Source organism: Dipodomys merriami, unplaced genomic scaffold (assembly GCF_024711535.1).
Source record: "Dipodomys merriami isolate MVZ:Mamm:240054 unplaced genomic scaffold, mDipMer1.0.p SCAF_54, whole genome shotgun sequence".
Classification (NCBI taxonomy): Eukaryota; Metazoa; Chordata; class Mammalia; order Rodentia; family Heteromyidae; genus Dipodomys; species Dipodomys merriami.
Window position 1 is genome coordinate 6,852,812 of NW_027206113.1, and position 19,539 is coordinate 6,872,350.

The following is a 19,539-nucleotide window of genomic DNA, read 5'->3' on the forward strand; positions in this document are numbered from 1 at the left end:
GCTTAGGGTGAGGGTGAGGTTGAGGGTGAAGGTTAAGGTTAGGGTGAGGTTTAGGGTAAGTTTAGGGTTAGGGTGAGGGTGAGTTTTAGGGTGAGGGTGAGGGTGATGGTGAGGTTTAGTGTGTGGGTGAGGGTTAAGGTAAGGTTTAGGGTGAGGGGAAGGGTTAGGGTGAGGCTTAGGGTGATTGTGAGGGTTAGGGTGAGGGTGAGAGTGAGGGTTAGGTTTATGGTTAGTGTGAGGGTTAGGTTTAGGGTCAGGGCTAGGGTGAGGGTGAGAGTTACGCTGAGATTGATGGTGAGGTTGAGGGTGAGGGTTTCAATTAAGTAAGGGTTATGGTTAGGGTTAGGATGAGGATTAGGTTTAGGGTGAAGCTTAGTTTGAGGGTTAGGGTTCGGGTGAGGCTTATGGTTAGGGTAAGGGTTAGGGTTAGGGTGAGGTTTAGGGTGAGGTTCTGGGTTAGGGTGAAGGTGAGGTTTCAGGTCAGGGTGAGGGTCCAGGAGAGGTGAGGGTTAGGGTGTGTGAGAGGGTTCGGGTTCGGATGAGTGTTAGGATGACTGTGAGGTTTAGGGAGAGGGTGAGCGTTAAGGTTTGGGTGAGGGTTACAGAGAGGGTTAGGGTTAGTGTTCGGTTTAGGGTGAGGCTTAGATTGAGGGGTAGGGTTAGGGTTATGGTTAAGGTTAGGGTTAGTGTGAGGATAAGTGTTAGGGTGAGGTTTAGGGTGAGGGTGAGTGTTGGGGTTAGCGTTAGGGTTATGTTGAAGGCTAGGGTGAGGGTTAGGTTTAGGGTGAGGGTTACGGATAGGGTTAGGGTGAGGGTTAAGGTTAGGGTTAGGGTGAGGGTTAGGATTAGGGTGATGTTTAGGGTGAGGTTGAGGGTTAGGGTGAGCGTGAGGGTTAGGGTTTGATTTAGGGTTAGGGTTAGGGTGAGGGTGAGTGTGAGGGTTAGGTTTAGGATTAGGTTTAGGGTTAGAGTTAGGGTGAGTGTTAGGGTGAGGGTGAGGGTGAGGGTGAGTGTTAGGGCATGGGTGAGTGTTAGGGTTAGGGTGAGGATTAGATTTATGGTTAGGGTTTGTGTTATGGTGAGGGTAAGGGTTAGGATGAGGTTTAGGGTGAGGGTGAGGTTTAGCGATAGCGTTAGAGTTAGGGTGAAGGTTAGGGTGAGCGTTAGGTTTCAGGTTAGGCTTACGGTTAGGTTGAGGGTTAGAGTCCGGGTTAGGGTGAGGGTTAGGTGTAGGGTTAGGGTTAGGGTGAGGGTGAAGTTGTGGGTTAGGTAAGGGTTAGTGTTAGAGTTACGTTGAGGCTAAGGATGAGGGTTAGGGTTAGGATTAGTATTAGGATTAGGGTCAAGCTTAGGCTGAGGCTGGGGCTGAGGGCGAGGGTGAGGTTAGGGTTAGGGTGAGGGTTAGTGTTAGTGTTAGGTTTAGGGTGATGGTAAGGGTGAGGTTTAGGGTTAGGGTGAGGGTTAGGCTGCGGGTTAGGCTGAGGGTAAGGGTTAGGGTGAGGTTTAGGTTGAGGGTGAGCCTTAGGGTTAGGATGAGTGTAAGGGTTAGGGTGAGGGTTAGGGTTAGGGTTAGCATTAGTGTTAGGGTGAGGGTGAGGGTTATGTTGAGGGATAGGGTTAGGGTTAGGGATACGTTGAGGAATAGCTTTAGTGTGAGTGTTAGGATTAGTGTGAGGATAAGGGTTACTGTGAGGGTTAGGTTGAGGGTGAGGGTTAGGTTATCTTTTGGGCTAGGTTGAGGGTTAGGCTGAGGGTTAGAGTTAGGGTGAGTGTTATGTTTAGGGTTAGAGTGAGGGTTAGGGTTAGGGTGATGTTTAGGGTCTAGGTGAGTGTAAGGTTGAGGGTGATGGTGAGGGTGAGTTTTAGGGTGAGGGTAAGTGTGAGGGTGAGGCTTACGGTTATGATTAGGGTTATGGTGAGGGTTAGGGGTAGGGTTAGAGTTAGGGTTATAGTTAGGATGATGTTTAGGTTGAGGGTGAGTGTAAGGGTGAGGGTTAGGGTGAGGTTTAGGTTGAGGGTGAGAGTAAGGGTGAGGGTTACGGTTAGTGTTAGGGTTAGGGTGAGGTTTAGGGTAAAAATGAGGGTGAGTGTTAGGGTTAGGTTGATGTTTATGGTGAGGGTGAGGTTTAGGGTGAGGTTCAGGTTTCGGGTGAGGGTGTGGTTTTAGGGTTAGGTTTAGGTGAGGGTTAGGGTTAGGGTGAGGGTGAGGGTGAGGGTAAGGGTTAGGGTTAGGTTTAGGGTGATGGTGAGGGTTAGATTTAGGATTGGGGTTAGGGTTAGGCTTAGGGTGAGGTTGAGGGTGAGGGTGAGGGTTAGGATTAGGGTGAGGGTTAGGGTTAGGTTTAGCATTAGTGTGAGGGTAAGGGTTAGGGTAAGAGTTAGGTTGAGGGAAAAGTTTAGGATGAGGCTTAGGGTGAGGGTGAGGCTTAGAGTTAGTTTGAGAGTGAGAGTTAGGGTGAGGGTTAGGGTGAGGGTTAGGTTTAGGGTCAGGGCTAAGGTGATGGTGATAGTTAGGCTGAGGGTGATGGTGAGGTTAAGGGTGAGGGTTTCAATAAGGTAAGGATTAGGTTTAGGGTTAGGTTGAGGATTATGTTCAGGGTGAGGCTTAGTTTGAGGGTTAGGGTTCGGGTGAGGGTTAGGGTTAGGGTAAGCTTAGGGTTAGGTTTAGGGTGATGATTAGGGTGAGGGTCAGAGTTAGGGTGAAGGTGAGGTTTCGGGTGAGGTTGAGTGTTAGGGAGAAGGTGAGGGTTAGGGTGTGGGTGAGGGTTCGGGTTCGGGTGAGTGTCAGGGTGACGGTGGTGGTTAGGGTGACGGTAAGGGTTAAGGTTAGGGTTAGGGTTACAGTGAGGGTTAGGGTTAGTGTTAGGTTTAGGGTGAGGATTAGGTTTAGGGTTAGGGTTAGGCTGATGGTGAGGGTTCGATTTAGGATTGGGGTTAGGGTTAGGCTTAGGGTGAGGTTGAGGGTGAGGGTGAGGGTTTGGATTAGGGTGAGGTTTAGGGTTAGGGTTAGCATTAGTGTGAGGGTAAGGGTTAGGGTAAGTTTTAGTGAGTGGGAAAGGTTTAGGGTCAGGCTTAGAGTGAGGGTGAGGGTTAGGGTTAGTTTGAGAGTGAGGGTTAGGGTTAGGGTGAGGGTTAGGTTTAGGGTCAGGGCTAGGGTGAGGGTAATATTTAGGCTGAGGGTGATGGTGAGGTTGAGGGTGAGGGTTTCAATAAAGTAAGGTTTAGGGTTAGGGTTAGGATGAGGATTAGGTTCAGGGTGAGGCTTAGTTTTAGGGTCAAGGTTCGGGTGAGGGTTAAGGTTAGGGGAATTGTTAGGGTTAGGGTGATGTTTAGGGTGAGGATCAGGGTTAGGGTGAAGGTGAGGTTTCGGGTGAAGGTGAGGGTTAGGGAGAGGGTGAGGGTTAGGGTGTGGGTGAGGGTTCGGTTTCGAGTGAGTGTTAGGGTGACAGTGATGGTTAGGGTGAGGGTGAGGGTTAAGGTTAGGGTTATGGTTACATTGAGCGTTAGGGTTAGTGTTAAGTTTAGGGTGAAGCCTAGTTTTAGGGGTACAGTTAGGGTTAGGGTTAGGGTTAGGGTTAGGGTGAGGGTGAGGGTTAGGTTTAGGGTTAGGGTTAGGGTGATGGTGAGGGTTAGATTAGGCTTAGGCTTAGGCATAGGGTGAGGGTGAGGGATAGGATTAGGTTGAGGGTTAGTGTTAGGGTTAGCATTAGTGTCAGAGTATGGGTTAGGGTAAGGGTTAGGGTGTGGGTTAGGGTTAGGTTGAGGCTTAGGGTGAGGGTGAGGGTTAGGGTTAGGGTGAGAGTGAGGGATAGGGTTAGGTTTAGGGTGAGGGTTAGGTTTAGGGTCAGGGCTAGGGTGAGGGTGAGAGTTAGGCTGAGGGTGATGGTGAGGTTAAGGGTGAGGGTTTCAATAAGGTAAGGGTTGGGGTTAGGGTTAGGATGAGGATTAGGTTCAGGGTGAGGTTTAGTTTGAGGGTTAGGGTTCGAGTGAGGGTTAGGGTTAGGGTACGGGTACAGGTTAGGGTGATGTTTAGGGTGAGGGTCAGGGTTAGGGTGAAGGTGAGGTTTCGGGTGAGGGTGAGGGTTCGGAGAGCTTGAGGGTTAGGGTGTGGTTGAGGGTTTGGGTTCGGGTGAGTGTTATGGTGACGGTGAGTGTTAGGGTGAGGGTGAGGGTTAAGATTAGGGTTAAGGTTACAGTGTGGGTTAGGGTTAGTGTTAGGTTTAGGGTGAGGCTTAGTTTGAGGGTTAGAGTTAGGCTTAGGTTTAGGGTTAGGGTAAGTGTGATGATAAGTGTTAGGGTGAGGTTTAAGGTGAGGGTGAGTGTTAGGGTTAGCGTTAGGGTTTGGGTGAGGGTTAGGGTTAGCGTTAGGGTTTGGGTGAGGGTTAGGGTGTGGGTGAGGTTTAGGTTGAGGGTGAGAGTGAGGGAGAGGGTTACGGTTAGGTTTAGTGTTAGGGTGAGGTTTAGGGGTAGAATTAGGTTTAGTGTTAGGGTGCGGTTGAGTTTTATGGTGAGGGCGAGGTTTAGGGTGGGGTTTAGGTTTCGGGTGAGGCTGAGGTTTAGGTTTAGGTTTAGGGTGAGGGTTAGGGTGAGTGTTAGAATGAGGGTTAGGCTGAGGGGTAGTGTTAAGGTTAGGATGAGCATTAGGTTTAGTGTGAGGGTTAGGGTTAGGAATGGGATAGGGTTAATGTGATGATAAGTGATATGGTGAGGGTTAGTGTGATGGTGAGGTTTAGGGTTAGCACTAGGGTTAGGGTGAAGGTGAGGGTTAGGGTTGGGGTTAGGGTGAGGGTGAGGGTGAGGTTAAGGTTAGGGTGAGGGTTACGGTTAGTGTTAGCTTTAGGTTGAGTGTAAGTGTGAGGGTTAGGGTTAGTGTGAGGGTTAGGCTGCGGGTTAGGCTGAGAGTCAGGGTTAGGGTGAGGTTTAGGTTGAGGGTTAGGCTTAGTGTTAGGATTAAGGTAAGGTTTAGGGTGTGGGTTAGTGTGAGGTTTAGGGTTAGGGTTAGCATTAGTGTTTGGGTGAGGGTGAGGGTTATGGTGAGGGATAGGGTAAGGGTTAGGGATAAGGTGAGGGATAGGGTTAGTGTGAGTGTTAGGGTTAGTGTGAGGATAAGGGTTAGGGTGAGTGTTAGTTTGATGGTGATGGATAGGTTTAGGGTTAGAGTGAGGGTTAAGGTTAGGGTGTTGGTGAGTGTAAGGGTGAGGGTGAGTTTTAGGGTGCGGGTGAGAGTGAGGGTGAGGGTTACGGTTATGGTGAGGGTTATGGTGAGGTTTAGGGGTAGGGTTAGAGTGATGGTTAGGGTTAGGGTGATGTTTAGGGTGAGGGTGAGTGCAAGAATGAGGGTGAGGGTGAGGTTGAGGTTTAGGTTGTGGGTGACAGTGAAGGTGAGGGTTATGGTTATGGTTAGGTTTAGGGTTAGGGTGAGGTTTAGGGTTAGAGTTAGGGTGAGTGTTAAGGTTAGGTTGATGTCTATGGTGAGGGTGAGGTTTAGGGTGAGGTTTAGGTTTTGGGTGAGGGTGAGGTTTAGGGTTAGGTTTAAGGTGAGGGTTAGGGTGAGTGTTAAGGTGACGGTTAGGCTGAGGGTTAGGATTAGGTTTAGGGTGAGCATTAGGTTTAGTGTGAAGGTTAGGGTTAGGGATAGAGGTAGGGTTAGTGTGATGATAAGTGTTAGTGTGACGGTTAGTGTGATGGTGAGGGTTAGGGTTAGCGTTAGGGTTAGGGTGAGGGTTAGGGTGAGAGTTAGGTTTAGGGTTAGGGTGAGGGTGAGGGTCAGAGTTACGGTTAGGGTGATGGTGAGGGTTAGATTTGGATTAGTGGTAGGGTTAGGCTTAGGGTGATGGTGAGGGTGAGGGTGAGGGTTAGGATTAGGGTGAGGGTTAGGGTTAGGGTTTGCATTAGTGTGAGGATAAGGGTTAAGGTAAGGGTTAGGGTGAGGGTAAGGGTTAGTGTGAGGCTTAGGGTGAGGGTGAGGGTTAGGGTTATTTTGAGGGTGAGGGTTAGGGTTCGGGTTAGGGTGAGGGTTAAGTTTAGGGTCAGGGCTAGGGTGAGGGTGAGAGTTAGGCTGAGGGTGATGGTGAAGTTGAGGGTGAGGGATTCAACTAATTAAGGGTTAGGGTTAGGGTTAGGATGAGGATTAGGTTGAGGGTGAGGCTGAGTTTGAGGGTTAGGGTTCGGGAGAGGGTTAGTGTTAGGGTAAGGGTTAGGGTTAGGGTGATGTTTATGGTGAGAGTCAGGGTTAGGGTAAAGGTGAGGTTTCAGGTGAGGGTGAGGGTTCAGGAGAGGGTGAGGGATAGGGTGTGTGTGAGGGTTCGGGATCGGATGAGTGTTAGTGTGACCATTAGGTTGAGGGTGAGGTTGAGGGTTAAGGTTAGGGTGAGGGTTACAGTGAGGGTTAGGGTTAGTGTTAGGTTTAGAGTGAGGCTTAGTTTGAGAGTTAGTGTTAGGGTTAGGGTTAGGCTTAAGGTTAGTGTGAGGATAAGTGTTAGGGTGAGGTTTAGGGTGAGGATGAGGGTTAGGGTTAGCGTTAGAGTTAGGGTGAGGGTTAGGTTGAGGGTTAGGGTTAGGGTGAGGTTTATGGTTAGGGTTAGGGTGAGGGTTAAGGTTAGGGTTAGGATGAGGGTTAGAATTAGGGTGATGTTTAGGGTGAGGGTGAGGGTTAAGGTGAGGGTGAGGGTTAGGGTTAGGTTTAGGGTTAGGGTTATGTTGAGGTTGAGCGTGAGGGTTAGGTTTAGGATTAGGGTTAGGGTTAGATTTAGGGTGACGGTGAGGGTGAGGGTGAGGTGAGGGTGAGGGTGAGGGGATGGGTGAGATTTAGGGTTAAGGTGAGGATTAGGTTTAGGGTTTGGGTTATGGTGAAGATAAGGGTTAGGATGAGGTTTAGGGTGAGGTTGAGGGTTATGGATAGCGTTAGAGTTAGGGTGATTTTTAGTGTGATGGTTAGGTTTCGGGTGAGGCTTATGGTTAGGGTGAGGTTTAGAGTCAGGTTTAGGGTGAGGGTTTTGGATAGGGTTAGGATTAGGGTGAGGGTGAAGGTGTGGGTTAGGGTTAGGGTTAGGGTTAGAGTTAGGTTGAGGCTGAGGGTGAGGGTTAGGGTTAGGATTAGGATTAGGGTTAGGGTTAAGCTTAGGCTGAGGCTGAGGCTGATGGTGAGTGTGAGGATAGGCTTAGGGTGAGGGTTAGGGTTAGCGTTAGGTTTAGGGTGAGTGTAAGTCTGAGGGTTTAGATTAGGGTGAGGGTTAGGCTGCGGGTTAGGCTGAGGGTAAGGGTCAGGGTGAGGTTTAGGTTGAGGGTTCGGCTTTGGGTTAGGATGAAGGTAAGTGTTAGGGTGTGGGTTAGTGTGACGGTTAGGGTTAGGGTTAGCATTAGTGTTAGGGTTAGGGTGAGGGTTAGGGTGAGGGATAGGGTTAGGGTTAGGGATAGGGTGAGGGAGAGGGTTAGTGTGAGTGTTAGGGTTAGTGTGAGGATAAGGGTTAGGGTGAGAGTTAGATTGATGGTTAGGGTTCGGTAATAGTTCAGGTTAGGTTGATGGTTATGCTGAGGTTTAGGCTTAGTGTGAGGGTAAGGTTTAGGTTTAGAGTGAGGCTTAGGGTTAGGGTGATGTTTAGGGTGTGGGTGAGTGTAGGGGTGAGGGTGATGGTGAGGGTAAGTTTTAGGGTGAGGGTGAGAGGACGGTGAGGATTACAGTTAGGGTTAGGGTTATGGTGAGGGTTAGGGGTAGGGTTAGATTGAGGGTTACGTTTAGGGTGATGTTGAGGGTGAGGGTGAGGGTGAGGTTTAGGGTGAGGGTTAGAGTGAGGGTGAGGATTATGGTTAGCGTTAGGTTTAGGGTGAGGTTTAGGGTTAGAGTTAGGGTGAATGTTAGGGTTAGGTTGAGGTTTATGGTGAGGGTGAGGTTTAGGGTGAGGTTTAGGTTTCCCTTGAGGCTGAGGTTTAGGTTTAGGTTTAGGGTGAGGGTTAGGGTGAGTGTTAGAATGAGGGTTAGGCTGAGGGGTAGTGTTAGCGTTAGGGTGAGCATTAGGTTTAGTGTGAGGGTTAGGGTTAGGGATAGGGGTAGGGTTAGTGTGATGATAAATATTAGGGTGAGGGTTAGTGTGATGCTGAGGTTCAGGGTTAGCATTAGTGTTAGAGTGAGTGTTAGGGTGAGGGTTAGGGTTAGGGTTAGGGTTAGGGTGAGGGTGAGGGTGAGGTTAGGGTTAGGGTGAGGGTTAGGATTAGGGTTAGGTTTAGATTGAGTGTAAGTGTGAGGGTTAGGGTCCGGGTGAGGGTTAGGCTGCGGTTAGGCTGAGGGTAAGCGTTAGGGTGAGGTTTAGGTTGAATGTTAGGCTTAAGGTTATGATGAAGGTAAGGGTTAGGGTTAGGTTTAGCTTTAGTGTTAGGGTGAGCGTGAGTGTTCGGGTGAGGGATAGGGTAAGGGTTAGGGATAGGGTGAGGGATAGGTTTAGTCTGAGTGTTAGGGTTAGTGTGAGGATAAGGGTTAGGGTGAGGTTTAGGTTGATGGTGAGGGTTAGGTTAGCGTTCGGGATAGGTTGAGGGTTAGGCTGAGTGTTAGGGTTAGGGTGAGGGTTAGGTTTAGGGTTAGAGTGAGGGTTAGATTTATGGTGATGTTTAGGGTGTGGGTGAGTGTAAGGGTGAAGGTGATGGTGAGGGTGAGTTTTAGGGTGAGGATGAAAGTGAGGGTGAGGGTTACGGTTAGGGTTAGGGTTATGGTGAGGTTTAGGTGTAGGGTTAGAGTGAGGGTTTGGGTTAGGGTGATGTTTAGGGTGAGGGTGAGTGTAAGATTGAGGGTGAGGGTGAGGGTGAGGTTTAGGGTGTGTGTGAGAGTGAGGGTGAGTGTTATGGTTATGGTTAGATTTAGGGTTAGGGTGAGGTTTATGGTTAGAGTTAGGGTGAGTTTTAGGTTTAGGTTGATGATTATGGTGAGGGTGAGTTTTAGGGTGAGGTTTAGGTTTCGGGTGAGGGTGAGGTTTAGGGTTTGATTTAGGGTGAGGGTTAGGGTGAGTGTTAGAATGAGGGTTAGGCTGAGGGATAGTTTTAGGTTTAGTGTGAGCATTAGGTTTAGTGTGAGGGTTACGGTTAGGGACAGAGTTAGTTTTATTGTGAGGATAACGGTTAGGGTAATTTTTAGTGTGATGGTGAGGGTTAGGGTTAGCGTTAGGGTTGGGGTGAAGGTTAGGGTGAGCGTTAGGTTTAGGGTTAGGGTGAGGGTTAGGGTTAGTGTCAGTGTTAGGGTGATGGTGAGGGTTAGATTTAGAATTAGGGTTAGGATTAGTCTTAGGTTGAGGGTGAGGTTTAGGATCATGGTTAGGGTGAGGGTTAGGTGTAACATTAGGGTTAGGGTTAGGGTTAGGGTGAGTGTAAGGATTAGGGTTAGTGTTAGAGTGAGGGTGAGTGTGAGGGTTAGGGTTAGGGTTAGGGCTAGGGTAATGGTGAGGGTAAGATTGAAGGTGAGGGTGAGGGAGAAGTTGAGGGTTTCACTTAGGTAAGGTTTAGGGTTTGTGTTAGGTTGAGGATTAGGTTGAGGTTGAGGGTTAGTTTGAGTGTTAGGGTTACGGTAAAGTTTAGTGTTAGGGTTAGGGTGAGGGTGAGGTTTAGGGTTATGTTTAGGTTGAGGGTTAGGGTGAGGCTGAGGCTGAGGTTTCGGGTGAGAATAAGCGTTCATGTTTGGGTGAGGGTTAGGGTGTGGATGAGCGTTCAGGTTCGGATGAGTGTTAGTGTGATGGTGAGGGTTAAGGTGAGGGTGAGGGTTAGGGTTAGGATTAGGGTGAGGGTTAGGGTTAGGTTTAGGGTTAGTGTGTGGGTTAGGTTTCGGGGTAGGATTAGGGTTAGGTTGTGCATTAGGGTTAGTGTGAGGGTTAGGGTTAGTGTTAGGGTTAGTGTGAGGATAAGGTTTAGGGAAAGTTTAGGGTGAGGGTTAGGGTTAGCATTAGGGTTAGGGTGAGGGTTAGGGTAAGGGTTAGGTTTAGGTTGAGGTTTAGGGTAAGGGTTAGTGTGAGGGTTAGGGTGAGGGTTAGGGTTAGGGTTAGGATTAGTGATAGGATGAGGATCAGGTTTTGGTTAAGTGATAAGTTGAGGGTTAGGTTTAGGGTTAGGGATAGGGGAAGTATTAGGTTTGGATTAGGATTAGGGTGAGGTTTAGGTTGAGGTGTAGGTTTATGGTTAGGGTGAGGGTTAGGTTTAGTGTGAGTGTTAGGGTTAAGGTAAGGGTTAGGGTGAGGGTAAGGTTTAGGGTGAGGTTAAGGGTTAGGGTGTTGGTTAGTCTGAGGGTGAGGGTTAGGTGTAGCAGTAGGTTTAGGGTATGGTTAGGGTGAGGGTTAGGGTTAGGATTAGGGTTAGGGTGAGGGTGAGGGTGAGTGTTAGGGTTAGGATTAGGGTGATGGTTAGGGTTAGGGTGAGGGCTAGGTTGAGGGTGAGGTTTAGGTTGAGGTTCAGGGTGAGGGTGAGGGTTTCAGCTAGGCAAGTGTTACAGTTAGTGTTAGGGTTAGGATTAGGGTGAGGTTGAGTGTTATTTTGAGGTTTTGTTTTAGGGTGAGGGTGAGGGTTAGGGTTAGGGTTAGGTTGAGGGGTAAGGATAGGGTTAGGGTGAGGTTTAAGGTAAGTGTGAGTTTTAGGGTTAGGTTTAGGGTTAGTGTGAAGATAAGGGTTAGGGTGGGGTTTAGGGTGAGGCTGAGGGTTAGGGTTAGCCTTAGGGTTAGGGTGAGAGTGAGGGTTATGGTTAGGGTGATGTTTACAGTGAGGGTGAGTGTTAGGGTGGGGGTGAGGGTTAGGGTTAGGATTATGTTTAGGGTTAGGGTTAGGATGAGGGTTAAGCTTAGTTTGAGGGATAGGGTTAGCGTTAGGTTTAGGATGAATTTTAGGGTTAGAGTTCGGGAGATGATAAGTTTATGGTGAGGTTTAGGGTGAGGGTGAGGCTTAGGGTTAGGCTTAGGGTTAGGATGAGGGTTAGGGTGAGGGTGATGAATAGGGTTATGGTGAGGGTTAGGGTTAGGTTTAGGGTGAGGTTTAGGTTTAGTGTGAGGTTTAGGGTTAGGGTTAGTGTTAAGGTTAGGGTGAAGTTGAGAGATAGGGTTAGGGTGAGGGTTAGGGTGAGGTTTAGGGTTAGGGTTATGGTGAGGTTTAGGTTTAATGTCAGGGTTAGGGTTAGGGTTAGTGTGAGGATAAAGTTTAGGGTGAGGATAAGGGTGAGTGTGAGGATTAGAGTTAGCGTTAGGGTTATGGTGAGTGTTAGGGTGATTTTTAATGTGAAGGGTAGGGTTAGTGTGAGGTTGAGGATTAGAGTTCGCCATAGAGTGAGGGTTAGGTTTAGGGTGAGGTTTAGGGTAGGGTTAGGGGGAGGTTTCCGGTTCGGGTTCGGGGGAGTTTTAGGGTGTGGGTGAAGGTTAGGGTTAGGGTGAGGGTTAAGGTGACAGTGAGGGTTAGGGTTTGGGTGAGGGTTGGGGTTACGGTGAGTGTTAGGGTGAGGGTTAGTGTTAGGGTCAGTGTGAGGATTATGGTTAGGGTTAGGGTTATGTTGAGGGTAATGTTTAGGGTGAGGTTTATTATGAGTGTGAGGGATAGGGTTAGTGTTGGGGATAGGGTGAGGGTTAGGGTTAGTGTGAGGGTGAGGGTTAGGTTTAGGGTTAGGGTTAGGGTAATGGTGAGGGTGAGGGCTAAGTTGAGGTTTTGGTATAGGTTTGGGGTTAGGGTGAGGGTCAGGGTTAGGCTTAGGGTTAGAGTTAGGGTGAGGGTGAGGGTGAGGGTGAGGGTGAGGATTAGGGTTAGGTTTAGGATTAGGGTTAGGGTTAGAGTTAGGTTGAGGGTGAGGATGAGGGTGAGGGTTAGGGTTAGTGTTAGGATGAGGATTTGGGTTAGGGTTAGGGTTAGGTTGAGGGTTAGAGTTAGGATTAGGAAGAGATTGTGGCTGAGGTTTAGGGTGAGGGTTAGGATGAGGGGTAGGCTTAGTGTGAGGATTAGTATTAGGGTTAGGGTTAGGGTTAGGATGAGGTTAAGGTTTAGGGTGAGGGTTAGGGTGAGGTTTAGTGTTAGGGGTAGGTTTAGGGTTAGGGTGAGTGTAAGGGTTAGAGTGAGGGTTAGGGTGAGTGTGAGGGTTAGGGTGAGGGTAAGGGTTAGGGTGAGGGTTAGTGTGAGCCTGAAGGGTAGGTTTAGGGTTAGTGTTATGATTAGGATTAGGGTGAGGGTGAGAGTTAGGTTTAGGGTGAGGTTTAGGGTTAGGGTGAGGGTTAGGGTTAGGTTTAGGGTTAGGGTAAGTGTGAGCATGAGGGTTAGGGTTAGGGTTTGGGTTAGGTTTAGGATGAGGGTGAGGGTGAGGGTGAGTGTTAGGGATAGGTTTAGGGTTATACTTAGGTTGTGGGTGTGGGTGAGCTTTAGGGTTCGGTTTAGGGTGAGGGTTAGGGTTAGGGTTTGGGTGAGGGTGAGCATGAGGGTTGCGTTAGGTTTAGGGTTATGCTTAGGGTGATGGTGGGGGTGAAGTGTAGGTTAAGGATTAGGGTTAGGGTGATGCTGGGGGTGAAGGATAGGTTTAGGATTATGGTTAGGGTGAGTGTGAGGGTTAGTGTGAGGGTTAGAGTTTGGGTGAGGGTTCGGGTTAGGGTTTTTTGTGATGGTTAGGGTTAAGGTGAGGTTTAGGGTGAGGGAGAGGCTTAGGGTGAGGGTTAGGGTGAGGTTGAGGTTGAGCGTTAGATTGTGGGTGAGGGTAAGTTTTAGGGTGAGGATTAGGGTGACGGTGAGGGTTAGGGTCACTGTGAGGATTAGGCTTAGCTTTAGGGTGAGTTTTAGTGTTAGGTTGAGGCGTAGGATTAGGGTTAGGGTGAGTGTTAGGGTTAGTTTGAGTGTTAGGGTTAAGTATAGGGTTAGGGTTAGTTTGAGGGTAAGGGTTAGGGTGAGGGTTAGGGGGAGGGTAAGGTTTAGGGTTAGCATTAGGGTTAGGGTGAGTGTTAGCATGTGGTTTTGGGTTAGGGTTAGGCATAGGGTTAGGGTGAGAGTTAGGGTTAGGGCTAGGGTGAGGGTAAGGGTGAGAGTGAGGGTGAGGTTGAGGGTTTCGTTTTTGTAAGGGTTAGGCTTAGCGTTAGGGTGAGGATTAGGGTGAGGGTGAGGGTTAGGTTGAGGGTTAGGGTTAGGGTTAGCTTTAGGGTGAGGATTAGAATTAGGGTTAGGGTTATGGTGAGGGTAAGTATTAGGGTGAGGTTTACGGTGAAGTTGAGGTTTAGGGATAGGGTTAGAGTGAGGGTTAGGGTTAGGGTGAGGTTTAGGGTGAGGTGAGGTTTAGGATTTGTCTTAGGGTTACGGTTAGGGTGAGGGTTAGGGTGACAGTGAGGGTTAGGGTGAGGGTGAGAGTTAGGGTTAGGGATAGTGTGAGGTTAAAGTTTAGGGTGAGGGTGAGGTTTAGGATTAGGGTTAGGGTTAGGGTGAGGTCTAGGGTGAGGTTTGCCTGTTAGTGTGAGAGTGAGGGTGAAGGTGAGTGTTTTGTTTAGTTAAAGGTTATGGTTATTGTTAGGGTGAGGATTAAGTTGATGGTGAGGGTTAGTGTGAGGGTTAGGGTTAGTGTGAGGGTTATGGTTCGGATGAGGGTGAGGGTTAGTGTGTGTGTGAGGGTTAGGCTGAGTGTGAGGGTTACGGTTAGGTTTCAGGTGAGGGTTTGGGTTAGGGTTAGAATGAGGGTTAGGCTTAGGGTGAGGGGTAGGATTAGTGTTAGGGTGAGGGTTAGAGTTAGTGTGGGGGTTAGGGTTGGGGTTAGGGTTAGGGTTTGTGTGAGGATAAGGTTTAGGGTGAGTGTTAGGGTGGGGTTTAGGGTAAGCGTTAGGGTTAGGGTTAGGGTGAGTGGTATTGTTAGGGGTAGTTTTAGGGTGAGGGTAAGTGTTAGCGTTAGTGTTAGGGTAAGGTTTAGGGTTAGGGTGAGGTTTAGGGTAAGGGTTAGGGATAGGGTGAGTATGAGGGTGAGGGTTATGGTTAGGCTTAGGGTGAGGTTTAGGGTTAGGGTTCGGGTTAGGGTTATGTTTAGGGTAAGGATTAGGGTTAGTGTGAGGGTTAGGGTTTGGTTTAGGGTGAGTGTTAAGGTTAGGGTTAAGGTGAGGGTGTGGGTAAGGATGAGGGTTAGGGTTAGGGTTATGGTTATGGTTAGTGTGAGGGTGAGGTTGAGGGTTAGGGTTTGGATTACATTTAGTTTTAGGGTTAGGCTGAGGGAGAGGTTTAGGATTAGGGTTAGGTTTAGGGTGAGTGTGAGGATTAGGGTTAGGTTTAGGTTGAGGGTTAGGGTTAGGGTTTGTGTTAGGGTGAGGGTGAGGGTGAGGTGAGGGTTTCGGTTAGGTAAGTGTTATGGTTAGGTTAGACTGAGTAATAGGTTGACGGGGAGTGTTAAATTGAGGGTTAGCATTAGGGTGAGGGTTAGGGTTAGGCTTAAGGTGAGTTAGGTTTAGCGTGATGTTTAAGGTGAAAGTAAGGGTTAATGTGAGTGTGAGGGTTAGGGTTAGATTTAGGGTTAGGGTGAATGTTAGGGTGAGGGTAAGGTTTTGGGTGAGGGTGAATTTTAGGGTGTGGGCGAGGGTTAGGTTGAGGGCGAGGATTAGGGTTAGGATTAGGGTTTTGTTGAGGGAAAGGTTTAGGGTTAGAATTAGGGATAAGGTGAGGATTAGTGTTAGTGTGACTGCTAGGTTTAGGTTTAGGTTGAGGATTAGGTTTAGTGTGATTTTTATGGTGAGAGTGAGTGCTAGGGTGAGGGTGAGGATGAAGGTTAGGGTTAGGGTTAGGTTTAGGTTTAGGATGAGACTGAGGGTGAGGTGGGGGTTAGTGTTCGGGTGAGAGTGAGGTTCAAGTTGAGGGTTAGGGCGAGGGTCTGGCTTAGGGTTAGGGTATGGGTGAGGGCTACATTTAGAGTGAGGGTTAGGGTTAGGGTTAGTTTTAGAGTTAGGGTGATGGTAAGGGTTAGGGTTATGGTGATTGTTAAGGTTAGGGTTAGGGTTAGGGTTAGGGTGAGGGTGAGGGTTAATATTAGGGTTATTGTGCGGGTTAAGGTTAGGGGGAGGGCTAAGGTGAGGGTGAGGGTTAGGGTGAGGGTGAGGGTTTCATTTAGTTAAAGGATAGGTTTATGGTTAGGGTGAGGATTAGGGTGAGGGTGAGGGTTAGGTTGAGGGTTAGGGTTAGGGTTAGCTTTAGGGTTAGTGTTAGTGTGAGGATAAGGGTTAGGTTGAGGAGGGTTAGGGTTAGGGTTAGGGTTAGGGTGAGGGTTAGGTTTAGGGTGAGGTTTAGGGTTATGGCTAGGGTGAGGGTTAGGGTTAGGGTGTGTTTATGGTGAGGGTGAGTGTTAGGGTGAGGTTTAGGTTGAGAATTAGGTTTATGGTTAGGGATAGGGTTATGGTGAGAGTGAGTGTGAGGGTGAGGGTTAGGGTTCGGGTGCGGGTGAGGGTGAGGGTGAGGTTTAGGGTGAGCGTCAGGGTTAGGTTTAGGGTTGCGGTGAGGTTGAGGGTTAAAGTTAGGGATCGGGCTCCAATGAGGGAGAGGGTTAGGGTGAGGGTGAGGGTGAGGGTTTGGTTTAGGTAAGGGATAGGGTAGGGTTATGGTGAGGATTAGTGTGAGGCTGAGGATTAGGTTGAGTGTTAGGGTAAGGGTGAGGGTTAGGGTTAGGCTTAGGTTGAGGGTTAGGGTTAGGGTGATATTTCCGGTGAGGTTGAGGGTTACGTTGAGGGTGAGGTTGAGGATTAGGTTTAGCGTAGGATGAGGGTTAGGGTTAGAGTGTGTTTATGGTGAGGGTGAGTGTTAGGGTGAGGCTGAATTTGAGTGTTAGGTTTAGGGTTAGGGTGAGAGTGAGGGTGAGGGTGAGTTTTAGGTTTAGGTTGAGGGTGAGGGTGATCGTTAGGGTGAGGGTCAGGGTTATTGTTACGTTTAGGGTGAGGTTGAGGTTTAATGTTAGGGTGAGGGTGAGGGGGAGGGTGAGGTTTAGGGTGACGGTGAGGTTTAGGGTGAATGTGAGGGTTAGGGTTAGGTTTAGGGTGAGCATTATGGTTAGGGTTGTTGTGAGGGTTAGGAGTAGTGTTAGGGTAAGGTTTAGATTCAGTGTGAGGGTTAGGGTTAGGGTTAGGTTGAGGGTAAGGGTTTGGGTGAGTGTTAGGGTGATGGTGAGGGTTAGGGTGAGGGTGAGTGTTAGAGTTATGGTTAGGCTTAGGGTGAGGTTTAGGTTTAGGATGAGGGTGAGGGTGAATGTTAGATTTAAGATTAGGCTTAGGTGTTGGTTTAGGCTTAGGGTGAGGTTGAGGGTGACGGTCAGAGTTAGGTTTCGGGTGTGGGTTAGGGTTAGGGTTAGGATTAGGGTGAGGGTGAGGGTGAGCTTTAGGTTGAGGGTGATGGTGAGGGTGAGGGTGACGGTTAGGGTTAGATTTAGCGTGAGGTTTAGGGTTATGGTTAGGGTTAGGGTGAGTGTAAGGGTGAGGGTTAGGTTAAGGGTGATGGTGAGATTGAGGCTGAGGGTGAGGGTTAGTGTTTGGGTGAGGGTTAGGGATAGGGTTAGGGTTAAGGTTAGGGTGAGGGTTAGGGTTAGGGTTAGTTTTAGGATGAGGGTTAGGCTGAGGGTTTGGGTTAGGTTTAGGGTGAGTGTAAGGGTTAAGGTGAGGGTGAGGGTGAGGGTTAGGTTTAGGGTTAGGGTTAGGGTTAGACTGAGGGTTAGGGATAGCGTTAGGGTTAGGGTGAGGGTTTTGTTTAATGGTAGGTTTAGAGTTAGGTTGAGGGTGAGGGTGAGGGTTAGGATTTATATTATGTTTAGGGTTAGAGTTAGGCTGAGGGTGAGGGTGAGGGTTAGGCTTAGGTTGAGTGTTAGGGTTAGGGATTTGGTGAGGGTTAGGGTTAGGTTGAGTTTTAGGGTGAGGTTGAGGTTTAGGGTGAGGGTTAGGGTGAGGGTGATGTTGAGCGTTAGGCTGTGGGTGAGGGTTAGGTTTAGGGTGAGGTTTAGGGTGATGGTGAGGTTTAGTGTGACTGTGAGGGTTAGGGTTAGTTTTAGGGTGAGTGTTAGGGTTAGGGTTATGGTGAAGCTTAGTGTGTGGGTTAGGATTAGGGTTAGGGTGAGGTTTAGGGTTAGTGTGAGTGTGAGGGTGCGGGTTAGGGTTAGGTTGAGGGTAAGGGTTAGGGTGAGTGTTAGGGTTATTGTGAGGGTTAGGGTGAGGGTGAGGGTTAGATATACGGTTAGGCCTAGGGTGAGGTTTAGGTTTAGGGTGAGGGTGAGGGTGAGGGTTAGATTTAGGATCAGGCTTAGGTGTAGGGTTAGGCTTAAGGTGAGGGTGAGGGTGAGGGTTAGAGTTAGGTTTCGGTTGAGGTTTAGGCTTAGGGTTAGGATTAGGGTGAGGGTGAGTGTGAGGATTAGGTTGAGAGTGATCGTGAGGGTGAGGGTGAGGTTTAGATTTAGGGTGAGGGTTAGGGTTAGGATTAGGGTGAGTGTGAGGGTGAGGATTAGGGTGATGGTGATGCTGGGGTTGAGGGTGAGGGTGAGAGTTAGTGTTTGGGTGAGGGTTAGGTTTAGGGTTAAGGTTAGAGTGAGGGTTACTGTTAGGATTAGTGTTAGGATGAGGGTTAGGCTGAGGGTTTGTGTTAGGGTTAGGGTGAGGTTAAGAGTTAGAGTGTGGGTGAGGGTGAGGGTTAGGTTTAGGATTAGGTTTAGGGTTAGGGTGAGGGTTAGGGATAGGGTTAGGTTTAGGGTGAGAGTTTTGTATAATGTTAGGTTTAGAGTTATGTTGAGGGTGAGGGTGAGGGTTAGGTTTTAGATTAGGCTTAGGTTTAGAGTTAGGTTGAGGGTGAGGGTGAGGTTGAGTGTGAGGGTTAGGGTTAGGTTGAGTGTTAGGGTTAGGGTTTTGGTGAGGGTTAGGGTTTGGTTGAGGTTTAGGGTGAGGGTGAGGTTTAGGGTGAGGGTTAGGGTGAGGGTGAGGTTGACCGTTAGGCTGTGGGTGAGGGTGAGGGTTAGGGTGAGGTTTTGGGTGACTGTGAGGGTTAGGTTTAGGTTTAGGTTGAGTGTTACGGTTAAGGTGATGATGAGGGTTAGTGTGAGGGTTCGGATTAGGGTTAGGGTGAGTTTTAGCTTTAGTGTGAGGGTTAGGGTTAGGGTTATGGTTAGGTTGAGGGTGAGGGTTAGGGTGAGTGTTAGGGGGATGGTGAGATTAGGGTGAGGGTGAGGTTTAGGGTTATGGTTAGGCTTAGGATGAGCTTTAGGTTTAGTGTGAGGGTGAGGGGTGTGGGTTAGATTTAGGATTAGGCTTAGGTGTAGTGTTAGGCTTAGGGTGAGGGTGAGGGTGAAGGTCAGAGTTGGGTTTCGAGTGAGGGTTAGTGTTAGGGTTAGGATTAGGGTGAGGGTGAGGGTGAGGGTTAGGTTGAGGATGATGGTGAGGTTGAGGGTGAGGGTGAGGTTTAGGTTAAAGTGAGGTTTAGGATTATGGTTACGGTTAGGGTGAGTGTGAGGCTGAGGGTTAGGGTGAGTGTGATGGTGAGGGTAGGGGTTAGTGTTGGGGTGAGGGTTAGGGTTAGGGTTAAGGTTAGGGTGAGGGTTAGGGTTAGGATTAGGGTTAGGATGAGTGTTAGACTGAGGGTTTGGGTTAGGGTTAGGGTGAAGATGGAGGTTATGGTCAGGGTGAGGGTGAGGGTTTCGGTTAGGTAAGGTTTAGCGTTAGGTTTATGGTGAGGATTAGGGTGAGGGTGAGGGTTAGGTTGTGGTTTAGGGTAAGTGTGATGGTTAGTGTTAGGGTTAGGGTGAGGGTTAGGGTTAGGGTGATATTTAGGGTGAGTTTGAGGGTTAGGTTGAGGGTGAGGGTTCGGGTTAGTTTGAGGGTTAGTGTTAAGGTGTGTTTATGGTGAGGGTGAGTTTTATGATGAGGGTGAAGTTGAGGGTTTGCTTTAGGGTTAGGGTTAGGGAGAGAGTGAGGGTGAGGGTGAGGGTGAGGGTGAGGGTTAGGTTTCAGTGAGGGTGAGGGTGAGGGTTTCGGTTATGTAAGTGTTAGGTTTAGGGTTATGGTGAGGATTAGGGAAAGAGTAGGGGTTAGCTTGCGTGTTAGGGTTAGGGTGAGGGTTAGGGTGAGGGTTAGTGTGAGGGGTAGGGTTAGGGTTAGGGAGAGGGTTAGGTTTAGTGTGAGGGTTAGGGTTAGGGTTAGGTTTAGGGTTAGTGTGAAGAAAAATGTTAGGGTGAGTGTTAGGTTGAGGGTGATGATTAGGGTTAGCGTTGGGTTTACGGTTAGCAATAGGTTTAGGGTGAGGTTTAGTGCTAGGGTGAGGGTTAGGTTGAGGGTGAGGGTTAGGGTTAGGTTTAGGTTGAGGTTTAGGTTTAGGTTTAGGGTTAGAGTGACGGTTAGGGTGAGGGTTAGGATTAGGGTTAGGGTTAGGGTTAGGGTGAGGGTTAGTGTGAGGGTTAGGGTTAGGGTTAGGGTTAGGATGAGGGTGAGGGTAAGTGTTAGGTTTAGGGTGAGGTTTAGGGCTAGGGTTAGGGTTAGGTTGAAGGTGAGGGTGAGGGTTAAGGTTAGGGTTAGGTTGAGGGTTAGAGTTAGGTTGAGGGCTAGGGTGAGGTTGAGTGTTAGGGTGAGGTATAGG